General features: G+C 39.8%; 1 long non-coding RNA gene across 1 annotated transcript; it reads right to left on the bottom strand.

Annotated features, from left to right (window-relative positions):
- Positions 1-1,762: 1,762 nt before the first annotated feature.
- Positions 1,763-13,709, bottom strand: LOC119241251 (uncharacterized). The gene is made up of 3 exons (XR_005124283.1): positions 13,404-13,709; positions 12,727-12,865; positions 1,763-1,906 (listed from the first exon to the last, which is right to left on the bottom strand). It is a non-coding gene; the product is annotated as an uncharacterized LOC119241251 (long non-coding RNA).
- Between the last annotated feature and the right edge of the window lie 11,055 nt (positions 13,710-24,764).

Genomic DNA, 24,764 nt, shown 5'->3' with positions numbered 1-24,764 from the left:
CCAGTGTGGAAGGCACATTGCAGGGAGGCAAAGATGGAGGCCAGGCGAGCAGGGCAAAGGTGGGCTCAGCAATCAAGATGAGAAATGACAGTGGTCTGCACTAGAGTGGGAGAGGTGGAAGTGGTGGCAAGTGGTCACATTTGGAATTTATTTTGAGGGTAGTGCTGACAGAATTTGCTGATGGATTAATTATAATCATTGTAGAAATAAACTATGACAGAATGTGGCATGAGCCATAATTAAGGGACACATAAGGTCTTGTAGGATCAAAGATTAAGGAGAAATCAGTTCCTCCAGGAAGGTGAGGGTTCCCAGTTAGAAGAGTACTGAGATACGATCAAGTGACTTTGGGTTTGAAGAACAAGTCACATCCTCCTTTTCCTCCCAGATGTCTGAATTCAAATGATATGTCCTCGGAGAGGCTTGAGTACTGAGATATGATCAAGTGTCTTTGGGTTTGAAGGCGAAGGGGTTAGGGGTAGTCCATACTGAGAGGCAACACAGAAGCCAGTGTGCAAGACCATAAAGGGCACATCTACAGAAGGTCTTAGGAGCCCATAGAGGCCTGAGGAGAAGATGTAAGGGAGAAAATACCTGGAGAGGAATTTGAAAAGACTGGATAGTAGGCAGTGGGGTCGTCAGGCACTTTATCCTGTCTTATCAGACAGTGGTACAGAGATGATGCATTGAAGGGGCTGATAATGGACTTTGGGGTCTCCCAGGCCAACAGAACAGCCGGAACAGGTAATTCCAATGCCAGCTGAAATTTGTAAGTGACCTGAAAAGCTCACACTTTCTAGGCCCTAGAAGACAGACCAGCAATTGCAGAAATCAAATCCCATGGATGCAGACTTATATTTATCACCTAATGCCAGAGAAAATGTTTCAATCTAAGATGAGAAAGGCAGTTTGGCTAGTCATTTCTGCAACTTAAATTTTCCCTCCTCACCTGGTAACACATTTTTTTTAATAATCTGGCAGTGATCTTTGCCTATTAAGCATCTCTGGCCACAGAGAAGGGATATTGATTAATTTCACTTTTACCACTAGAGGTATTTATTCCTATGTGCCCTCTTGCCTCTTTATCCCACTTTGTAAACTATGCTGCTGGTAGATCCTGGAGCTGATGAGTCATGGTTCTGGGATATCTGGAGGAAGGGGACATTCATCATGAATTAATCCTGGGGAGGGAACAAGAATTTTCCTTACATGGCTAGATAAAGCTGAAGAGGACCCAAAATCAGTGCCTAAAGAATCCCAACCAGTAATCTCTTTCCTTTAAGGCCCTACTATGTGCCAAGTGCTGTGCTCTGAGCTGAAGATATGAAGATAGAGGCAGACAGGTCCTTTCAGGGGGTAGTAGACATGCCAATAAAACACACAATTACAACAGAGGATTGGCACTGCTTTAATGGATGTGTGAACACAGTCAGGGTCAGTGAGAGCACCAAAGAAAGGACTCTCAGATTGTCTCAGGGAGGTCAAGGAAGAATTCATCAGGAGGTGACTTGCAGCTGGGATGTGTGGGATGCAGCCACAAGGCAGACAGGGGAAGGGCATTCTATACAGAGGAAACAGCACCAGAGCAAAGCAGGCTTCTAATGCAGTCTAAGAGGAAAATTCCAGCAGTCTCTCTGCTCAGTACAACTTTACCAAGGACAAAAGTTCAGCAACTCATTTCACATTGGCTACTCTGAAAAAGATATCAAGCAAGACATTGACTTTGAAAAGAAATACACGACAAGCACTTTGTAGCGCCAGTTTTAATCAAAGTGTCTCCTTAACTGTCTTTATTTCTCCAAGTGCTGTGTTTGGCTCCAACCCCTCTTCCATGATGCTTTTCACAGGGATGACTTCAACGGCACCAGCAGGGTGGGGCAGGTCTAGGAGACTTCTTGGCTTCTCACTTGATGGATAGCCAGAGCAGAAGAGATGGTGTAAGAGGAAAGGACAGTGTAATGACAAATAGAAAGATGGGCCAAGAGGATGGATAATCTAGCTTCACTTGAGAGCTGGGGACAGGTCCCACCAACAACTGCCTCAGAGGTGACTACCGAGCCAGCCATGGGACCTAAAGCCAGTATGATGTGATCACTAGCAGCAAAGGGACCACTTTATCGGCTCATGCTCAGGGGTCCTCAAAGTTGAGACAAAGGGTGGAGGAGGTTGCCCTCAGGGAGACATCTGCTATTGCTGTGGCCTTTTCTACCCAGACACAGCAGGTTTCTAGCCTACAAGCTTCTCGAAGGCCTAAAGAAATATCTTAGTGGGGCCTCCCTGGTGGCGTAAGGGGTTGTCTTAGCACTATGAAGCTATCTGTAGCCACTGAAGCATGAGTTAAATCCCTGGCCAGGGAGGTGACCCACATGTGCAGCAGACCTCTCCTGTCTCACCTGCTGCTCCCCTCAGCAATATATTTCAGTACATCCACCTGTTCTGCTCCCCACTCTGGTAAAATCTTCTCAGCCTCCACCCCTCTGACCCATATCCCAGCTCTTGTATGCATAAATAAATCTTTTTTTAAAAAGTAATGTCTTAGACCTAAAAACCAAAGAATAAAGGAAAGGGCTTTAAATAAAAAAAAAAAAAAAAAAAAAAAACGCAAAATTGAAAATTTCAAGTGCTTAATTGAATGTCTAAAAGATGTAATATTTTATCAACTTCATTATTGCCCAATTTAGTATTCATCAGAAAAAGTGATTAGAAAATTATTGCAAATGGTCTCATCCCATGAGTCTTCTTGAATATGGATATAGTTTCAAAAATCACTCAGATAATTTTAAAACCAAAATTAGAAAATAACTTTAAATTTTACAGCAAAAAAATTTACTGAGGAATATGAAGGTATTTAATATCACATCACAAGCTTAGGATGCTTGATAAAGTCTCAGATAAACCTTTAAATGTAAGAAGGCTGAAGGCTCACAAAGTACTTCTAAGAGCCCTGGCTATCTTCCAGAATCTTTGCTAATCATTTACTGGGGCTTCTTGACCAGAATCTTTCACCAAGACAACAAAAGCTATCTTGAACCACTTTTGAGTGATTCAGAACAGTCTCTGGTAATAAATAGTGCTCACTGCAGCTATGTTTGATTACACTGTCAACACAAGCTCAGATTCTTGGAATGTTTTCTGGGATCTCCAGTAAGTACAGAACACCTTTCCAAGATGTCATTTTCCTGAGGGTGGGATTTACTTGACAAGTAACTTGACAAATGTCTATCACAGTGCTTAGCACAGAGTTAGTACTTAGTATTTATTTCATGGACAAAAGCTCCCTCTGATTTCACAGAACTTGATAGATCCCCACCCCACAGGCCCTGTGTATCATACTGCATTTCCTTTCGCGGGATTGTCTCCTCCACCTAACTGAACTGCAAGAAGGTAGGAACCATACTTCATTTACCTGTGGACATCTAGTACCTAACAGGGCACGGATCAGGTGTTCAGAAAGTGTTTGTTGAGTGAATAAAAGGATAGACAGATAATAAGTCTGATAGATTAAAACAAGGTCTCCTCCTAATGGGTCACCTCATGCTAATCCAAGTTCTAATAATTCTGAATGGTTACTACATGCTAAATGCTACTCATGCTGTGCTGTTTATCTGTCACATGTCTATAAAGTAGGTATGACAATGAAACTGAGTTACACGGAGATTTGGTAAGGTACCCAAGGTCACACACCTAAGAAGTAGTGAAGATGGTATTTGAGCCAATATTTGAAATGACCTCCTCCCTAAACATAAGCTATCTTTTCTGTTGTATACTATTTATTGTTTTGCTCTTTGCAAGAGACTTGAGGTCATGGAGTGATAAAGTGAATCAGAATTTCCACCCTAACTAATATACACTGAATAGTTCCCCAGACCAACCCCACCCTAGTGATTTTCCAGGCCCTAGTGATTTTCCCTCACTGTGCTCCAGTTCTGTCTTAACATCAACTAGTATCTCGCTCACCTTTTGCACTGCCCCTTCACTTTAGAAACGAAATCCAGTAATTCACTAGTTATTCAAGATAACTAGTGAATCCTTCTTACCCAAAAGGTGTTAATAATTTCAGACTCAAAGACAACAGTTCTGGATTTCCTCTCCATATCCTTCCATAGAAGGCAACTGCTCACAACTGTTCAGTGAGCACAGAAGGGGTGAAAAGAAAGCAGTCTCAGCTGACACGAGTCCGCGCTGAGGCCCTCTGAGATCATTCTGGGCCCCATGCTGCAAACAAGAAGGCTCTGACTAATAAGCAGGAGGATACAATTCTGGACTTTACCAGAGTCAAATCTCCTATCTTCCCTGGATTGTCCCCACAGCCTCCTCTCCAACTAAATTCCAGATCTCACCTCTACTATTTTGCATCCCTGGGGTAGTGCCTTTCTTAACCTAGCCATGACTTTATATCTTGCAGCAAATAATGAATTACCTCAGTAACTGCAGCCTTAACCAGTGTAACTGCCAAAAAGCTGTTATTCTTCCATCTGCAAATCCAGCTAACCATTTGCCTCAGTTAATAGCAAGCAGGTTAGGTTCCTTCATAGGTTAATTATACATTGTGTGGAGAGCATTTCCTTTCATCAGTTCTAAATTTGCTCCCTTTTAATTTTGTCAAGTGCTGCCTCTTTCTCCGATTAGAGGAAAGGGCAGGAGGGAGCCTGCAATTGGCTTGCTACACCCCATTCATTACACTCAACACCTCGGAGTGTGCTCACCCCTTTCCTCTGCTCCTTTCAAAACGAAAGATTTCCTCTTTCTTGGTGTGGAAGTCTCCCCTTCCCCCAGATCCATCTGCTTTGCCCTTCCAGGGACCTTTTCTATTTCTGCTGTGTCCTATCTGAGCTTAGGGGAGCCTCAAAGAGAATGAGGCAGTCGGAGTGAGGAGAGAACACAGATTTACCACATGGAGTAGTAATTCTTCCCCTACTGTGCTCCAGTTCTGTCTAATACCAAGTCATATCTCGCTCACCTTTTGCATTGCCCCTTCACTTAAGAAACGAAATCCAGTAGTGCATCCAAGATAACTAGTGAATCCTTCTTACCCAAAAGTTGTTAATAATTTCAGACTCAAAGACAGCAGTTCTGGTTTTCCTCTCCAGCAACATCCAGGCCCTTGGTTACTTTGTTCTTTGTCCCGATGGTCCTGGGCCACACAATGACATTTCAGTCAACTACACACCACATCACCGTCAGTGCTCTTTCTACACAGTCTAGGTGTGTAGGTGGCTATACCTTGAAGGTCTGAGAAATTGCACACCATGATGGGTGCATAATGATGAAGTGCCTAACAACACGGTTCTCAGAAGACATTGTTAGGTAACATGAGACTGGACATAATGTCATCTTCCCAAGAACACAGGAAGAAGTTTGTTCCTTCATGTGAAACAGCATGCTACCTTCAACCCCAGGGGTATTGCACCTTGTAGGCACCTGCAAACCTGGCATCTGTGAACCTGGTGTGGAATCCTATAGCTTGATCTGGAAGTGGCATTCAAGGTCACCAAGTAAGCTTCTCTCCATTCAGGTGAGCAAGCCCAGAAAGGTTAGGAGAAGTTGTCCCAACTCTCACATTCTCCATCTAATCAAATAGCTACCAGTTTGTGAGAACTTGCCAGGCATTTGAATCATTACTTCTTGTTATCTTGAGTCATCCTCAACACAATTCTTTGAGAATACTTATTATCATCCTTATTTTTTGTCAGGTTATAAACTTTGCCCAAGGTCCCATAGTCAATTGTGGAGCCAGGAGCCAAACCTAGACGGTATAACATCAGATTGAAGTCTTGCCCCATCCTGGTCCTGCCTCCACAGGGCTCAGCCCAGGGATCTGGGAGCCACTGGAACCTTCTTTAAAGCCAAGCTGGGAGCTTCCCTTTTACTGTGGGATACACCATGACTCAATGTTGTATGCCATTGAGTCCCTTTTACTGTAGGATATTCCACCATCACTCAATCTATCGATGGCGTTTGGCTGTGCCTAAACCCCACATTAACATCTAAACCCCAGCTTATACTCATGCAGAGATTTTCAGGATTCTTAAATGATGGCAAAAGGTCTGAGATTCAAAACTATGGATTCCAAAGCCCACCTGAACCCAACTCACAATGCCATCCCCCAAATGAGATACCAGAACCCAGAGCAGGGAATGTCTGAAGTGGATGCTCACCAGGCCTGTTCCTAAAAGGAGCTGCCACTAGATGGATTGAGACCCCTGAGGGCACCACACTGATGCACGCCCATGGATGATAGGAATGTAGATACCTTGCAGTGAGCACTCACTGCACACCAGACACCCAGCTGAGTGCTTCACAAACATTTCCTCATTTTACACCCACAAATGTCCTCTGACCTAATACTACCACTTTCTTTAACAGAGACGATTAACACAGAGAAAGGTTAATTAACGTGCCCAAGGTTGCACAGCCAGGTGGGAATTTAAAAATGAGCTTCCTGATTCCAATAGAGCAAAAGAGGGAAAGTCTCAATGATACCTAAAGAAATACACACAGATCCTGTGGAGGTCAATGGTTCATGAACACAGGTTCCCAACACTCCTACACAGAACCCACATATGGGTTTTCTCTTGCCAAACCCAGGCCAGCCATGTGATGGGAATCTGAGAGCAGAAAGAGGGGCCTCTGTCCTTCCCCCATAGCTCTAGCCTGCCTAATGCTGCGGCTGTTTATTACTGACTCCTCCTGAACTAATGGGAGTTGAAATTTCCATTAATTAAGAATATAAATAAATAAATGGGTAGCAAAGAAAGCGAGATGGTGGCATGGTGCCCAGAGTCTCTGCTGAAAGCAGCCAGTTCACGCTTCATTAGCATCTTTGCTCCCTCTCCAAACCTGCTAGCACAGCCTTTCTTCTGAGACACACTCAGGGAACTCCAGTGCAGAGGGGATGCTTTGGCTCCAGTCTTCTGAGCTTCTGCACATTTCTGATTGGCCTTTCATGGTCTTTCAAGGGCCAGTTTGCCCCAGACCCAGGATATCTCCTCAGTTCACTCACCTTCCTTCCCACCCACAGTGCCTTCAAAAAGAAAGAAATCATATCAGCAGGTCCCCCAACAGGAGCCTCATGCAGTCACAACTCAATGTCATGTGACGGTGACTCAGCTGGTCATTAACTTTTTTTTTTTTTTTTTTTTTTTGGTCAAGTTTTCCTCTCAGCTAGGTCTTTATGTTCCTCAGGTTAATTCTCTCTGCTCCAACTTGTATTGCAATATCATTGCTAAAAGCAAGGATTTTACCAGCAGGCTGCTGTTTAGACCAAAGTCAGTGGTACCAGGGAGAAATGAAGAAGGCAGGGCACTGATGGGAAGTCATCCCACTAGCCAGTCTGGGTGTTTTGCCCAGTACACTGGGCTTTTGGTCAGATATGAAAGTGGTGAGAGCTAGTCCTCTGTCCTCTATGAGCAGTCATTTCAGGAAGAAGACACAATATAACAGCAGTATATATAAAGATGAAACTGCATGCTGTATGCTTCATAGAGTGAAAAGCATAAGAAACAGATGATGGGGGTACGAGAGGCAGGCAGAAGTTCTAGAAAGTCTATTCAGTAGGGGCATGCAGGCAGGAACTTGGCTATGACTTGTTTCAAAGCTGCACTGCCAGCAGAAGCTCTCTGCCTCACCTGCAGCTTAGAAGGAGTTAATGGAGAAGAGGGTTCTGTGGACCAGCTTTCCTTTGGAGCTGCATCTCTCATCAAGGCTATACAAACCTGAAAGTTGAGGCTGATTTTATACCAACAAAGGGTTGGTAGAGTCCCTTCTATTTCCTCGTGAAGAAACAGGATAAGCAAGTAAAATGGTTGAGTGGGCCTAGAATCAATGAAATTTTTCAGAAACAGAGGCAGAGAACTCAGCCACATGCAAAAGAATGAAACTGAACTGAACTACTACCTTAGACCACACAGAGAAATAAACTCAAAATGAAAAGGCAATCTACTGAAAGAGAAAATATATTTGTAAATCATATTTGATAAGGGACTAATATCCAAAATATATAACAAACAAAAACTCAGTACAAGAAAACAAACAATCCAATTTAAAAAAAAAAATATTAAAAAGAGGCAGAAGCAGCGCAAGACAAAGAAATAAAAGGCATCCAAATTAGAAAACTGTCACTATTTGTAGATAGCATGATTTTACATATAGAAACCCTAAAATCAAACAAAAGAACTATTAGATCTAATAAACAAATTCAATAAAGTTGTAAGGTATAAAATCAATATACAAAAATCACTTGTATTTCTATACACTAACAGTGAACTAACATGAAGAGAAACTTAAAAAAAAACTCATTAAAATTGCATCAAAAAGACTAAAATACTTAGGAATAAATTTAAACAAGGAGGCAAAAAACCTGTACACTTAAAATTATAAGACATTGTTGAAAGAAATTAAAGACACAAAGAACCAAGATTTCATAGAATGAAAGAATATTGTTAAAATGTCCATATTACCTAAAGTAATAGAGATTCAGTATAATCCCTATCAAAAGTCCAACATATTTTTAAAGAAATATAACAAACAATCTTAAAATTTAAAAGACCTGAATATCCAAAGCAATCTTGAAAAAGAAAAACAAATCCAGAGGCTTCATGCTCCCTGACTTAAAACCACATTATAAAGCAAAAGTAATCAAAACAGTTTGGTATTGGCATAAAAACAGACACACAGATCAGTAGAACAGAGGGAAAGAATTCAGAAACAAGTCCACATATGTGTGTGTATGTATATATGTGCACGTGTGTGTGTGTATGTGTGTATATATAGTCAGTGCATACAAGGGGTAAAGAGCAACTCTTCAACAAATGGTGTAGGGAAAACTGAAGTCACATGCAGAAGAACGAAACCAGATCACTATCTTATAGCAGAAGTGAAAAATAACTAAAAATAGACCAAATAATTGAATGTAATACCTGAAACCATAAAACTCCTAGAAGAAAACATAAGAGGTAAACTGCCTAACACCCACCTTAGAGAGATTTTTTTTTTAGATCTGACTCCAAAAGTAACAGCAGAAAAAGCAAAAATAAATGAGACTACAAACTAAAAAACTGTGCACAGCAAAGAAAATAATCAACAAAAAGGATAACTTACTGATTGGGAGAAGATATCTGCAAATGAAATATCCAATAAGGGGTTAATATCCAAAAATAAATAAAGATTTCATTCAACTCAGTGATGAAAAAAATCTAATTAAAAAATGGACAGAGGTTCTGAATACACATTTTTCCAAAGAAGACATACAGATGGCCAACAGGTACCTGAAAAGATGCTCAATATCAAATGATCATCAGGAAAATGCAAATCAAAACCATAATGAGATACCACCTCACACATTTTAACATAGCTACCCCAAGACAGGAAGCAAATGTTGAAAAGGATATGGAGATAAAGAAACCCTTCTGTACTTTTAGTAGTGTTGTAAATTGGAGCAACCACTATGGAAGTTGCTCAAAAAAAAAAAAAAAAAAAAACTAAAACTAGAACTACCATATGTGCTAGAAATTTCTCTTCTGGGTATTTATCTGAAGAAAATAAAAACACTAACTCAAAACCATACACACTCCCTTGCTCATTGCAGCATTACTTATTGTAGCCAAGATTTGGAAAAAGCCTTAGTGCCCACCAATAGATGAATGGATAAATATGGCATATATACAATGAAATATTATTGCCATAAAAAATAATGAAATCTTGTCATTTGCGACAACATGGATGGGCCTCAAGGGCATTATGCTATGTGTGAAATAAAGTCAGACAATGAAAGACAAATGCCATAATCTCACTTATATGGAATTTTAAACAAAACTAAAAAAAAAAAAAAAAGCACCTTATACAAATATTAGATTGGACATTGCCAGTGGTAGGGAAAGGGGCTGGGAGAATTAGGCAAAGGGTATGAAAACATACAAATTATAATGTACAACAGAATGACTTGTTAAACTGTATTACACATTTGAGGTTGCTAATAAAGTAGATCTTAAAAATGGTCATCACTAGAAAAAAAAGTTACAATGCATGGTGCTAAATGTTAACTAGACTTATTGTGATGATCATTTCACAATATATACAAATATTTAATCATGATGCTGTAACCCAAAACAAATAATGTTATTATTTTTACCTTGGTAAGAAAAAAAAATGATTTGGAGATATTAAAATATCAAAAGGTCTGAACATTTAACTAAACAGGATCATGATCTTTTTATTTAACTAAAAAGACAAGAGAAGATATTTAAAGATTAAAGTAGAAGGTTATATAGTTACAAACAAAACTTAATATTGAGAAGACTGGGCTTTCTTTTATGAACACTGACCTAATAAAGACAATGTGAACGACAGTAAATTATTCTAGTAATACACAAAATTTTTGCTTTCCAGGTAGATAACACAAAAGATAAAAAAATGAAAGAAAATTTTCAAGTCACTTAGCAACAGCAGATCAAGGAAAATCCAAAAGAAATTCTTTCAAGAGAAAAAAAATCAAATTTGTATATTTTTATATTAATTTTTTAACTTTAATAAATCCATTCTAATCCTAGCCAGCTTGGCCATACATAACATTTCCTGCCCACAATTCCTTCTCCACAAAATACCTACAACCTTTCTTACATTCATTCAAACTTGTTCCTACGTTTTTTTCTCTTCTTGCTCATTCTGGAATGATTTATTTTAGGAAAAATTACTCACATTTTCCCTTAACAAAAGCATATATCCGTATCCTGTAACTTTTTTTTTAAATCAAAAACACATCCTTCTTTCCTTGCATAGATATGTTTCTCTTATTATTTCTAACAGTTTCAACTACACATTAATTTTAACTCCTCTAACCCTTAGAATCCTTAATTCCTAGTGAAAATTAAGAAGTAAGCAATGTGGACTGTCACACTAACATTCTGTGCACTGACAAATTTATAAATATATTCAATAACTTCTTGAAATATAGTCTTCCTAATAGCAAATTTTTCAAGGTGGCATAAAATACGTTTACTAATAAGGCCCAAATAGCTTTAATAACTCTGTGAAAGGAAGCTAAAACATACGATAAACCTATATTCAATAATTAATGTTGCAGTGTTTTATTTGGAAATGACTTAAATATTCAGTGAAATCCATCAATTAATTTATTTCAGCATAGCTTAAAGGTTTTAAGTTTCCCAAAGATTTTATAAACTATTTTTAAGTTGACACCCCAAAAGCCATAATTATTGTTGTGAAGTTTATTTTTAAACTTTTTTCTTACATTTATTTCACTTGTTCTTAAATGTTTAGATTGCTCATGAAAGTTTCATGAAACATTAAATAGCTAATCATCATCTTCAGCTATCTTTCTTGCTGACAATTTCTATAACAGAGATAACATGAGCTTATTGACTTTAAGTAAACCTAGGTATAAACCTAGAATAAAAGTACTATATTTAATGCTGATAACTTTAAAGCTATGCCTGTTTTAATTAAACCAATAAACTTTCATTTTACCAAAGCTTATCCTCAATCACTTGAATTTGAAAAACATTTAGGTTAGTTTCTATATTTCTGTTATTATACTTGGTTTACACACACTTAATTTTCTTTACGCCAATAAAACTTTTACAATTAATTTTGGCAAGACCATCCAGGGACAGGAAAAAAAAATCACTCATTTATTACATATTTACAGACACATACAAAAACAACTGCAAACAGATCTTATACCTTTGTTTTAAATCTTTAGCCATGAGATAGATATAATGCAAAACTCACAGTTGGATCCAAATTGTTTTCCTGGCAGATGGAATAATGAAGTTCACCTGCTTAGATGGCTTAAACTTATTAAGATTTATCAAGAAAACTTTTTTCCATTCACCAAGTTTTCAAATAACCTTTCTTTTACTCTTCTGATAAGAATGACTTGGGTTCCTAGGGACCTGTTATCACATTCATATCTCAAAAACACAAAAAAAGAATGCAAGTTCCTCCAAGGAGGAATCTTGATTCCTAAGGCCAGAATTTTCACAATACCTTATAAGCCTGTTGAGATGACTAGGGAAGGTTTGGGTAATGGCAAAAAGGATAGATGGGCTTTTTCCGTTCTTGTAAAGACTCAACTTGGATCTCTCAGAGTAAAATTAATATCTAAAAGGGATGTGTTATGGGGTTGGAGATTATGTGTATTTTACCTTGTTACTCAGAAATTTTCCTGAGGCTGGTGGGTGACCTAGTGTCAATATAACCCATTTGGAGACCAACTTATCCTAACACGAGAATCTTCGAGTTGGGCAGTGAGTGTTCTAACAGCTTTGAAGTGCTCAACCCAGACCCACCATTTTGTCTTTGGTTTCCCACATTCCCATTAGCAACAGATCTATTACTCTAGATTTCTTTGCAGTGGTGGATGTCCTGATAGCTTTTAATAGCGTGACTCATGTCTGCTTAGATTTTGGTGGTCAAAACAGTCTGAATGTCTCACTGTGATTTATTTTTCCTAAGTCTACAGTGGTTTAAACAATAGACTCACCTTTAGACTTTGTGAATTCCCCAGTAGCTGCTACCCATTGTGAATTTCAAAAATGACATGTCAGAAAGGCTCAGAACCTTTTGGGGATTTTTAATGGCCCTTAGAAACTTTGAAGGGCCCAGAAACTTTCTGGAAATTTAACTCACGCGTGCACACACACACTTCTTTTTAATAACGTTTGTTTGGATCAGAGAGCTGCACATAGGAAATGGAGAGTGACTTACCCATGAATGAAGAGCGATTTCAAAGAATTCTGGGCGCACCTCTTCTATGTAATCCTGCAGTTTCCACCTCTTCTATGTAATCCTGCAGTTTCTCACACCATCAGCAGTAGGCTTTGGATTCCATTTCTTGAGATCAAAACTGCCAAAAAATTATTTTAAAACACAATTTAAGTGAAACAAAATTTAACGCTTTATGGATCGTCTCCTTTTGGAGAAATGCAAAATGGGGCAGAAGACAAGAAGTTTTTATAGGATAAAGAACAAAGGAAACATATAGAAAATATGATTAGCCAAAGCCACATCTCCTAGTTCTGGGCTGAGAAGGCCAGGAACTGACTTGTCTATAGGGCATTTACTACTTTTCTGGCCAGGGAAAGCACTTACACAGGAACAAGGAAATTATCCAACTTTCCTTTTGCTAACCTGGAATTCCAGCAAGTAGCCGCTCCATCTTGGGCCTAGATATGCATTTCAACAGACCCCAGCCCTATTCTTAGCCCTGCCTCCCACACTGGCTTACCTTGCCTATTTCTTTCTAAAACAGTAAAGTTAAGGCAGCAGCTGGCAGTGCCCCAAATATGTCTACTGCATCAACAGTGTCTGGGGGAAACAGACCCAGGGACTCCCCTAGCTCCAGCTTCCTATCACCCTCCAACTCCTTTCCAGTCACCACCCACCTTCTTGGTCCTCCTCCATGTCCTGGACCTGCCAACACCGATTTTTAGGGTTAGCTCCTTGTTGTCGATCAACCATGAGCTCCCAGGGTAGTCAGAGTGACCCCATCCTGGGCCACCATCCACCACCTGGTCGGGAGGTAGCTGTGAGCCTCCTACGCCTACTCCCTGGGGTCCAGTGTCCACCAGGACCACTGCAGCTCCGGAGCCTGGGGCTGCATTAGTCTGAGCCGGTGGTGGGGGCGAAGTGTGAGAGGCTGAGGAGCACACCCTCCTGTGAATACCCTCATTGTGACTTCCCAAGGCCACCCCAGGGCAAGTGCCCCAAGGCAAGTGGGGGTGGAGCTCTGGAAATTGCGGAAGCCACAGGCTCCAGAACTTCGGGCCTGTGACCCAGGTTTCTGCCTGCTCAGCCCACTTCCCCGGGACTTCCAGGAGAGCCGCTTCCTAAAAGCGGAGGTGAAACTCGTCAGGAAATGATTAACCTCCACCAGCTGCCGACCCTGGGCTGGGTGGAGCTAGGCTGGAATCTTGTAGGTAGGCTCACCCTCAAGTTTGTACAGTTAGGAGCCTCCAGATCCCAGCGGGCCCTGGTGTCACAGCTCTGCCTCCCTCTGCTGCCAGGGCTTCACCCTTAGCCTTTCCCTGCAGCCGCTAAGCAGATCTACAACCACTCTGGAGCCCCCTCCCAAATCAGAGACAAAATGGAAACAAAGTTTTTACGGGGCGGTGGGGGTGCTGGGGAGATAAGAATAAGATTCTCTGCAGTCGGCCTGCTTCATAGGTTAACTTCATCCAAAGAGCCCCACATAGGGTAATTATAAATATTGTTATCCCACTTGGGATTCTTTGAGGTTAGGATTAAATCTCAATGCCATTATGTTAGTGGTTTGATGGGTGTTGGGTGGGAATGAGCACAGGGACGCATTTTTTGGACAGTAGAAAGAGCTCAGCCAGCATCTCTTTCTCTTCCAAATTAAAGTGCAAATCATGTTTCATTCCTTCTCTCTCTTTCTCTGCCAAGTCTCCCTGAAGTTTCCGGAGAATAAGCCCACCCAGCTTGATTGTTCAAATGAGAAAGGAGCTGCTATTCTTAGCCAGGAGATTCACTTGTGTTGCTCTAACAACCTGCCTTCTATCCTTTCCCCTGAGAGCAAATCTTTTTCTCTAATGCAGAGATTCTCAGCCCAGTTTGCATGTTAGAATCACCTGGGGGTACTCTTTAAAAAAAAAAAAAAACCAACACCTGGGCCCCACCTCTAGCGATTCTGACTTAATTGCTGGGGAGAGTGGTTCTAATATTCAGTCAGGTTGAGAACAACTGCTCTTGTGAGTGAAACACATTCATCATCCATTTTCCTGTCCTCATATAAACAGTAGGTTTTCCCCCAACTCAGATTGGGTGAGGGTTCATTTCTGCTCATGACTTGCATATTTTTGGATGCAAGTGGCGTTTATTAGACTTGGAGATGGATTTTTAATGAATTCGAAATTAAGATCTTTACCTTTCAGAGAAATGTCAGGATATTACATGAACCAAGTCATCCCTCCTTAGACAAAAATAGGGCAAAAATACTTGTAAATATCAAGTAAAATCTAAGATTCTGTGAGATTCCCAGCCCAATGCAACACTAAGACAAATGTTAGGATCATATAGTCTAACAATTCTCAACCACAGGATCTATGAGAATCATCTGTGCCCTACTCCATGCCCTATGTTAGAACCATCCACTAACATCTCCCTCCTACCCCAGAAATTATGAATCAGTAAGTATGAAATAGGGACCAGAAATCTGAAGCTAAAACAAATACCCCAGAATATCTGATGCATAGCCAATTTTTTTTTCAGTTTTTTTTTTATTTATTTATACAAGAACCAGGGTACAGGCCAGATGTGCAGGAGTGTGAGAGGATTCATCAGAGACAGAGCGGGGAACAGAACAGGCAGGCTGACTGAAATACACCGCTGAGGGGAGCAGAGGGCGCGACAGGAGAGGTCTGCCACACCACGTGGTTATCTCTAGGACGGACAGGGGTGGAACCGGCCCTGCAGAGGCTGCAGACAGCTTCACAGCGCAGCACTCAACTGCCTGAGCCACCAGGGAAGCCCCACAGCAAATTTGACCCTTTCTCTCTTGCATGAATATATGTGACGGCCTCAGTTTCTACAGTAGTGTTCTTCAACCACCCTCTTTTAAAATGGTGCCTGAACTTTGAACTGTGTGGATGCCCTTTCCTTAACAATTAATCCAATACTGTTATCTAGCATATATTCCTTTTTATAGTTAGAATTTATGTTGAAGATTCTTGAGAAAAGTTTAGAGGTAGGGTTGGAACTGAATTAGCATCACAGAAGTTCCTTTGGCAATAACACCAGACAGGTACACTGCAGTGAAAATACACTTGAATCAGGAGTAAAGTGGAAGAGGAAAGATTTGAATAAGGACTTGGCAGTCTCCCACTCAATGGCTAGGAAAGGGTCTCATTAATGAGTGCTGGTGGGAGCTGAGCTGTTCTCTCCAATCCTGCAAGAATTCCTAGATGCAAAGGGACTGAAAAGGGGGGTGGGGAGAGGGCCCCGAATACAATAAACCAGGGGAAGCTAAAGTAGAAAAGCAAGTAGGAGGGATGGAAAATAATCCTGTAAAAAAAAAAAAAAAAAAAAAAAAACAGAATCAAAATGTCTCCACATAGACTTTGATATTGGGAGAGGGGGGAAAAAATCAAAGTAAGAGAAATTAGGATAAGCCAAGTGCCCCAACCCCCAGCTCTCTGACTACAAGTCTCCAGAAAGGCTAAGGATCACTCCCAAATCCGAACATGCAAAACCCTGATGGATTCAAAGTCATTTTTCCTCAGAATAGTATTTATCATAGATGTGGAATGGCATTCCTCCATCTTTGTCAGAATCTTCTGCACCAACTCAGTGTCCCCCAGTTGTTTAGGACTGCAAAAGTCATGAAGGTCAGGAAAGTGGAAGGGAGGCAGCCTATAGGTAGAGTTACAGAAATGTGCATTGAGGTAGGGATCCATCCAAGAAGACAGTATTTTTGGCATTTGTCAAATATTTTTGATTTTCTCCTTTTAAAATGTCAGTGAGCACTCGTTAGTTATCGTGCATTTACACACACATCTCAATTCATCCTCAACACCATCCTAAGAAGCAGGATTATCACTTACATTTAACAGATAAGGAAACTGACCTTAAGGAAGTGGCATGACTAATCCAAGGAGGTAAAGTCAAGATCAAACCAGATTCCTTCTTCACCTCGAATACTGTTCTTCCTGCCATATCCCAACTGCCTTTGGGTTTAAGCAAATTAAAAATAAAGGGGAAACACCTTAGGAGAGCAATAAATATTTATTTAGTGAAATCCAAAATAACCAAAGAGCAAGATTTTCACTTCTTTGTAAAGTATTGAAGAAGTGCTTTCCAACTACATTCTGTGACTCATTCTGGGTAATGAAATCAACTTCAGTGAATCACAATCAGCATATTTTATTTTTAGTTGTATCATTTTTATTGAGCAAACACTGTCTATGATTTAGCAGTATAGGTTCACACTTCTTTAGATATGTTACCAGACCATACCCACCACCAAAGCACCCAAAATCTTCCACTGTAGTCCATGGTGACTCCCTCTCTTGTTTTTTCCTCATTCCTTCCTTCCCCTTCTGTTAACCAACATTTTTTTAATTAAAAAAAAATAGGCTACAAGAAAAGAATAGAAAAGGATAGCATAAGACAAAGCAGTATAGACATCAAAGTATATGTTACAATGTTTCATGGATATAAGGAATGTTGTTTCAGGAAAATTTTGTTTATGGTGTGCATTTTGTGCATATGCAAACATGCACAAACTAAGTTGGAATTTAAAATGCATCTCTTTCCTTTTTAAGTTTTGAGAAACCATAGCTTAGAGTATTCTTGCAAGTGTGCTCAGGAAGACATGCACAGAGATGTTCACTGCAGTATTATTTGTAATCAGGAAACTAGAAATATCTTAAACATTCATCAATAGGAGACTAAATTAATTAAGGTAAATATGCATACCACAAGGAAAAATCATCTAAACTTATATATGTTGACATGGAAAAATCCCAAAAACAAAATATAGCAGAGATAAAAGCGAGCAGTAGGAGAACGTCCATGACATGCTAATATTTATACACAGTTTGAAAATAAGCAAAACAATACTTTGAATTTTTACAAATGCACACATTCAGACTGTAAACCAATAGAAGGAATGATAGATATCAACATTAGGAGGGTAATTAAATCTTAGGACTAAGGTGAGGTTAGTTATTGGGGTAAGGGAGGACAGCATGAGAAGCTTCAACTAAATCCATGTTTTAACAAAAATAATGGAAATAAATATAGCAGAAATGTTAAGGTTTGATAAGACTGGGAGGTTATGTGGGCTTCATAATTTACTCCTTATACTTGCTTCATATTTGAAAAAAAAAGGCCCAAAATTATAAAGTTTACAAAGCCTGTGATTTTAGCTAACCACACGGTCTGGTATTAGTTTCCACCCTCCCCAAGCCTCGCAGTTGACTTATCAATATTCCAAATATTGACTGTCTAATCCTAAGCATGCAGAGGTGTTCAACTTTTCCACAGTCACATGAGGGAAAAGAAAATTCCCTATTTTGAGTCGTGAACCTCACCAATTATTTTTCACTGCAGCAGAAGCAGAGTTAGAACTCAGCTCTCTGTGTAAAAAAGAAGGCCACCACATTAACCCTGACTGCAATACAGGTTCCACCGTGCTTCTGATGAGCAGAAGATAAATGTATCACTTTACTCCACCTAATGAACGTTTCAATCTTCTAATAAACACCCTAATAAAGAAAAATTGAGACTTAACTCACTTTTATTATCCCAACTGACATGTCGCAAGGTCTTAATTGGGCTGAAAACAGTTTCCAATAATAATACCCTCCTTAATTGATTCATTAAGGGGCCCCTACTGAGACAGAAGTGCCAGTTCCAGGAAAAGGAATGAAATAGAACCTCGATTTCCCACTGAGTGGCTATGATCCCTTCACCATCAACTCCCCAGGCCACTGAAGAGGATGTTAAGAGTGTCCAGCGCCTGGAATCATTCTTCTAGTCCCAAAGTGGGCGCAGAACTGAAACGTGATCTCCACACATTCACCACTTCTTTAGTGGGGTTAACAAGAGATAGAGAGAATCTCAAGGAATTCTCTCTTAGTAGGAGAGGATTCTGAAAATAAACAACCAGAACAACAAGAAATTAGAGCTTTTTACAAGACTGAACAAAAATTGCAGCATTCCAACATGATTAGGCAGGGAGAGGAGGGGCAGGTTCAGCAGGAAGAAGACAGAAAAGGGGCAAATAAATATCATGTTTGCCACAAAGGATGTGCAGGCCATATATAGATATTATAATGTAACCATTAAAGGTGTGGGGTTTGCAGCCAGGTAGACCTAGTAGTCGGTCCTGTTTCTCCAGTGACCAGCTCTATCTCTTTGGGCAGGTTACCAAACCCATCTAAATCCCAATTTCTTCAGCTGTAAACTTGAAATGATAAACTAGTAATCTACACGGTAGCTAGAATAAGTCAGACCATATCATTCTTTTACTTAAAACGCTCCTTTGACTCCTCATTATGTCTCACACTCTCTACCTCTTCCCTTACCCCTAAAAGCATCTCCTATCCCATTCCCCAATCTGTTCTTCACTGCATTGCCCGTGCTCCCTCCCTCTTCTTTAAAAGTACCCAGAATGCCCCACCCTGGGTCTTTGCTGCAGCCCTTGCCTCCAGCTCTCTATTGCTCATTCCTTCCACTCTGTCAAGTCTTGATCCAACATCACCTCCTCCATGACCATCCTCCTTTAAATTGCAAACTGTCCCTTATCCTTCTGCTTATTCCACATACCTCTTACCCTCTGGACTTCTTTTTCCAAAGCATTTATCACCGTCTAGCATACCATGTAACTCATTTACTATGTCTATTGTTTATTCTCCCCTGCTGTTTTGTTCACTGATCTATTCCTAATGCCTGGAAAAATAAAGAGCATATAACAGGTGCTTAATTTTTGTTACATGAATAACCTCATAAGATTGCGCTGATGACAAAATTAGATAATGCATGCAAAGCACTTAGCTCTGTGTGGGCATACATAAGTGTTCAGTAAATATTATCTATTGTTATAATACTGGTTACTATTATTGTGACTATTATTGTTTTCCATACAACATGAGGGGCATTATTAACTAATCAGGTCATGGTCCTTCTAGTCATTCACTCCTGGAGATGGAAGACCTAGATTTATTATAATTCACTGCAATCTTCTGTCAATGCATGATGTATCTCTATATCATATATACATAGATAATAAATACATGTATCAAGGTAATTGAGGAACTGTTGCTCTCTCATTTCCGTTTATGAATGCAATGCAGGTAAATACCAACTTGAAGCACCTGCATCACAACAAGATGGTAGAAAGGGTTTTATTTTACATTTAGCAAAGTTTAAGGAAGAAAACAAGGAGAGTGATTGTCTGACTTGTATGCTGGAGTCCCCAGAATTTAAACTTCTGCTTCACTCTCCAAAATACCTATGTTTCTGTCCAGGAAAAAGAAAACAACAACCATCTGCCCACCTCATAACCTCTCAGGCACTAATGAGATACCTTCTTCTTTGTCAAACACTTAGGAGCTCCTGTGATATAACACTGTCCTGGGTAAATAATGAATGGCACAGACTCCTTAGCTCAAAGTTCAACCACATCTTCTGTTTCCTGAACAGGAAGGAAGACAGGAGCAATCAAGGCAATGAGCCATTCAGCTCTCACAGCCTAGGCCTGCTCTCCATATTGCAGCTGATAAACCACGTGAAGTGCACACAGCAGCCAAGACCCTGACAGCAGATTTCTATGAGTTTTCTTTCACACAGTGCTCAGCTCCCTCTGCTTGCACAGATGACACCCATGCAAGAGAACTAGGTGGGTGGGTGTGAGAGTGCTGATGGTGCCATCAACTTGGCTGTGTACAGGGACTAGGAGAGGACAGTGGCTTAAAAGCACCTGAGCAAGAAAGTGTTGTTTAAATTTTGAATTTTTTAGTTAGCATCTGCATGACTTTGGATGAGTTACTTTTCTCTCTGAGCCTCAGTTTCCACATCTATAAAATGTGATGATGATGATTTCTTATTCAGAAATTTTATGAAGGGTAGTGAAATCAACTAAACTTGAGCCTGGAACATGGTAAATGCTCAATAAATATCACCCTTTTATTATAGGGTGGAGGATCTGGAGAACAAAATCTTGAATAACATTTCATCCATCATCTAGTCATTAAACAAATATTTAGTGAGTGTCCTTGGTTCCAGACACTAGTCTAGCAGCTGAAGATATAGCAGTGAGCAAGGAGATAAGATAGCCCTGTCCTTGCAGAACTTACAGTCTAGTGGATGAACAAATCATGGGCACCTACTATGTGCCAGAAAGTGATCTATGTACTTTACCTGTATTAACCTTTTTTATGCTTAAAACAAATCTATGAAGTACATTAATATTATTTCTCTATGACAGAAGAAGCAATTGAGGCACAAGTTAGTTGAGTAAATTGCCCAAGGTCACAAGGTCACTGAGCATTAAAGTCAGAGTTTGAACCCACTAGGTTGACTGCAAAGTCCATGCTCTCACAACTACTAGATAGTGAGCTCTTTGTCGATAGAAAACACATCTCATTTTTTTTTTGGATTCCCAAAGAAACACCGGCTGTGAGGATGCTCAATAAATGCATATTGCAGGAATGAAGGACAGATTTTTTGAGGCATTAGAGCCACTACTCTTTTTGCCAGTCCCATGACATGTCTCTATAAACCCTGAATATATAATGAAAATATACTACTCTTCCTATGCGTGGAGAATATTATTGATCTTCTGTCCATAGGCTATTAAATGTAAAGCTGTTTTTCCACAAATGGTGATGAATTTTCCTTGAACCACCTACATGCATTTGAGAAAGTTCTGGCAGGGACCAAGCTATATATTTAAAGTCCAGAATATGTGGTGGCAAAAGGACAAAATGCAGAGAACTTCTATTTTATTTTGGAAACCAATGAAATGGACAAGCTAGCTGGAAGGCCACAAATGAAGATGACAGGGACAACTACTGCATTGATGGAGACAGAGACAGAAAGAGAAAGAAAGAAGCTTTTCCTAGGGAAAAAGATTGACATTCTATACCCACACAATAAGGAACTAGTAAATATGTACAGAATATGGCCAAAACTTGACCAGCAATGATTATAACAATTACATCAATTGTATTTTATACATTTTATTAAATGGCTTACATTTTATATCAATTCTGTTACTAATATTGCTTATTACTATTATTACACATGCCACTAATTCAGGTTCTGATTTTTTTTTCACAGTAGCTCACTTAATCCCCACAACAACTTTAAATGGTGGTATTACAATCTCTTTGTTAAGGAACAAACTAAGTCACAAAGTTTCACTGAGACACTCACAAATGTAGTGGTTTAACAAGATAATGTTTCCTTTATTGTGTAACAACTTAGAAGTATTACATATTGTCTAAACTGCTAAAGCAAAAATACAAAAAAAATGTAATATAAACAAGATCAAAATTTCTCTTCCATGTAGAAGTCTAGGATTATAATCCATAATCCAGCAGTCCAATCTGTCCTTACCAAAATGTGGCTTCTGTTTTATTTTTTTTAAGATTTATCTTTATTTATTTATACATACAAAAACTAGGGTATAAGCCAGAGGTGTGTGGGCTGAGGGGATTCACCAGAGACAGAGTGGTGAGCAGAACAGGCAGATCTACTGAAATACACTGTTGAGGGGAGCAGTGGACAAGGCAGGAGAGGTCTGTTGTGCCATGTGGGTTAGCTCCCTGGCTGGGAATTGAACTCAGGCCATGGCGGTGATAGTGCTGAGTCTGTGCCACCAGCGATGTCCCCGTGGCTTCTGTTTTAAAGATCAGATGGGCTCTTTGGCTCCCACCATCATGTCCCAAACAGCAGGAGGTGGAAGAGAGAAGTAGGGGGGAGGCCCATTTCTCCTAATGATACACCTCAGAAGCTGCAGACATCACTAGCATCACATTGGTCAGAGCTTGATCACAGAGTTGTCATGAGGAATAAATTGAAAATCAGTTGCCTTGAGTAAGACACTTGATAAATGCACACATCTTTTCTTTCTCTTTTTGACATCACTATCTTGAAAGTGAATCCTAGTTTGATCACTTGCATTATTATTCAGCAAAACCCTATCCCATTACCTTCCCAGTGTGGACAGAGTATGCTTCCCTGTTTCATTGATGTTAGACTTGGATATGTAAATTGTTTTTTGTTGAATGACATGTTAGTGGATAAAATTTTTTTTACATCATTGTTCTTATTTGTACTATAATTGGTTTCTCCCCTCAGTGTAGTCCCCATAGTTTTCCTGCTGCCATATCACCCTTGAATCATCACCTTTTCCCCTTATGTTCTTCCCTGATTTAAATGTGTTGTATGATTCCACTGGGCTAGTGCCTCACTGATACATAATACCCCAATACCTGCTAACCCTTTCAGCCTGATCTAAAAGGAAACAAATATGTGGAAGACCTCAGTGCAAATCATAGCCAAGAACTAACCCCAGTCAATATGTAACCCACAACAGGTCCACTTGCTGAACTAAGCCTAGATCAATTGAATGACAATCATCTGCATAAGTGCTTGTTATTATAAGTCACAAAATTGGGGGTAGTTTACTACACAGTAGTAATAGAGCAATAGCTGGCCAGCAGAGAAATGGGTATCAGAAGTGGAATACTGCCATAATGAAAACCTAAAACAGATGACTATGACTTGGTGATTAGGCAGCAGATGAAGAAATTGTTATGGAAGGCTAGAAACATGCCATCCCATGCTATTTAGTGATGAAACACTTGGAGAGACTCATCTGTGATAATTTAAAAGACAGAAAATGTGCATAATGAACTTGAAGCATTGAGCAGGTATTTATCAAGGCAAAATGTTCATATTGTAATTTGGTTGTTACTAGTTAGATGAGGTATTTATTGCAAAACTCAACAAGCTGAGATTTGAAAGGAACTGACAGTTAACCAACAGAACTGAGAGAGAATATAGAAGTCCTAGAAATTTGAGGACTTGCAGATCTGAAAAGCAAAGCTGTTTTCACCTATCATATAACCCTCAGGACAAAGACTAAATCAAGAGTGTGATTGTCACATCCTTTGTTATAACTTCTGAAAGAACTAAAGTGGTGCGTATCAATTCTTTTCAGCTAATAAAGTGCACCTAGAAATATCAAAGGTATGATACCACAGAGGTTTGATAAAGTCAAGGCAGCCAAAACTGAGACTCAAGAGTCAGACAGGTTTCAAAACGATTCAACCAATATGGAGTTAACTGAAATCAAATATAGAGGAAACTCACAAAACTTTTGAAACACCTGTATTGGCAAAATGCCATCAACCTAAGACTGTAATATAACTATCTGAGATGTAAAAAAGATCTCTTGCCCCCACATTTCCATAAGCAAAAAGTAGACTTACAAAGTAGCTGATCCAGGAAAAAAGGTTATACATTCTGTATAATTCTTTTTGGTGGGGATCATGCATCATGGATAATGGAAAAGGGAGGGCCTCCTGGTTGTTGGAGCCAAAAGACACAAAAATTAATGAATAGGCCTCGCTGGTGGTGTAGGGGTTAAGTCTTAGCACTATCACTGCTATTGCCTGAGTTCAATCCCCGGCCAGGGAGCTAACCTACATATGGTGCAGCAGACCTCTCCTGTCTTGCCCGCTGCTTCCCTTAGCAGTGTATTTCAGCAAATCTGCCTGTTCAGCTCCTCAATCTGTCTCTGGTGAATCCTCTCACCCCTGCCCTCTCTGCATCTCTGGCCTACATCCCAGCTCTTCTACGCAATAAATAAATAAATAAATAAATAAATAAATAAATAAATAAAATAAAAAATAATGAATGGGTGAGTCCTTCCCAGGGAGCAGAATTGGGCCTAATTCAGGGTTTTTCAAACCATGGCCAACAGGCCAAACCTGCCTGCTACTCCTCTAGTAAATACACATACACCCGTATAATTACATATTCTTTACACTGCTCTAACACAAATTTGAGAAGTTGTAACAGATACCATATGACCCGCAAAGTCTAAAATATTTACTATCTGGCCCCTTATAGTTGTCAATCCCTGACCTATAGTAAAAGAACATTCTATGCCTATATGATAAGGAAACCTGGCTATCCTTGCACAGCAGGATTTCAGAATTGCTGTGAATCCATGACGGTAACACATCTATCATCCTTCCCTTTTTCAAATA

This window comes from Talpa occidentalis, unplaced genomic scaffold (genome assembly GCF_014898055.3).
Source record: "Talpa occidentalis isolate TD23 unplaced genomic scaffold, MPIMG_talOcc4v2.1 talOcc4.12, whole genome shotgun sequence".
Lineage (NCBI taxonomy): Eukaryota > Metazoa > Chordata > Mammalia > Eulipotyphla > Talpidae > Talpa > Talpa occidentalis.
This window is presented reverse-complemented; position numbering and strand designations above follow the sequence as displayed.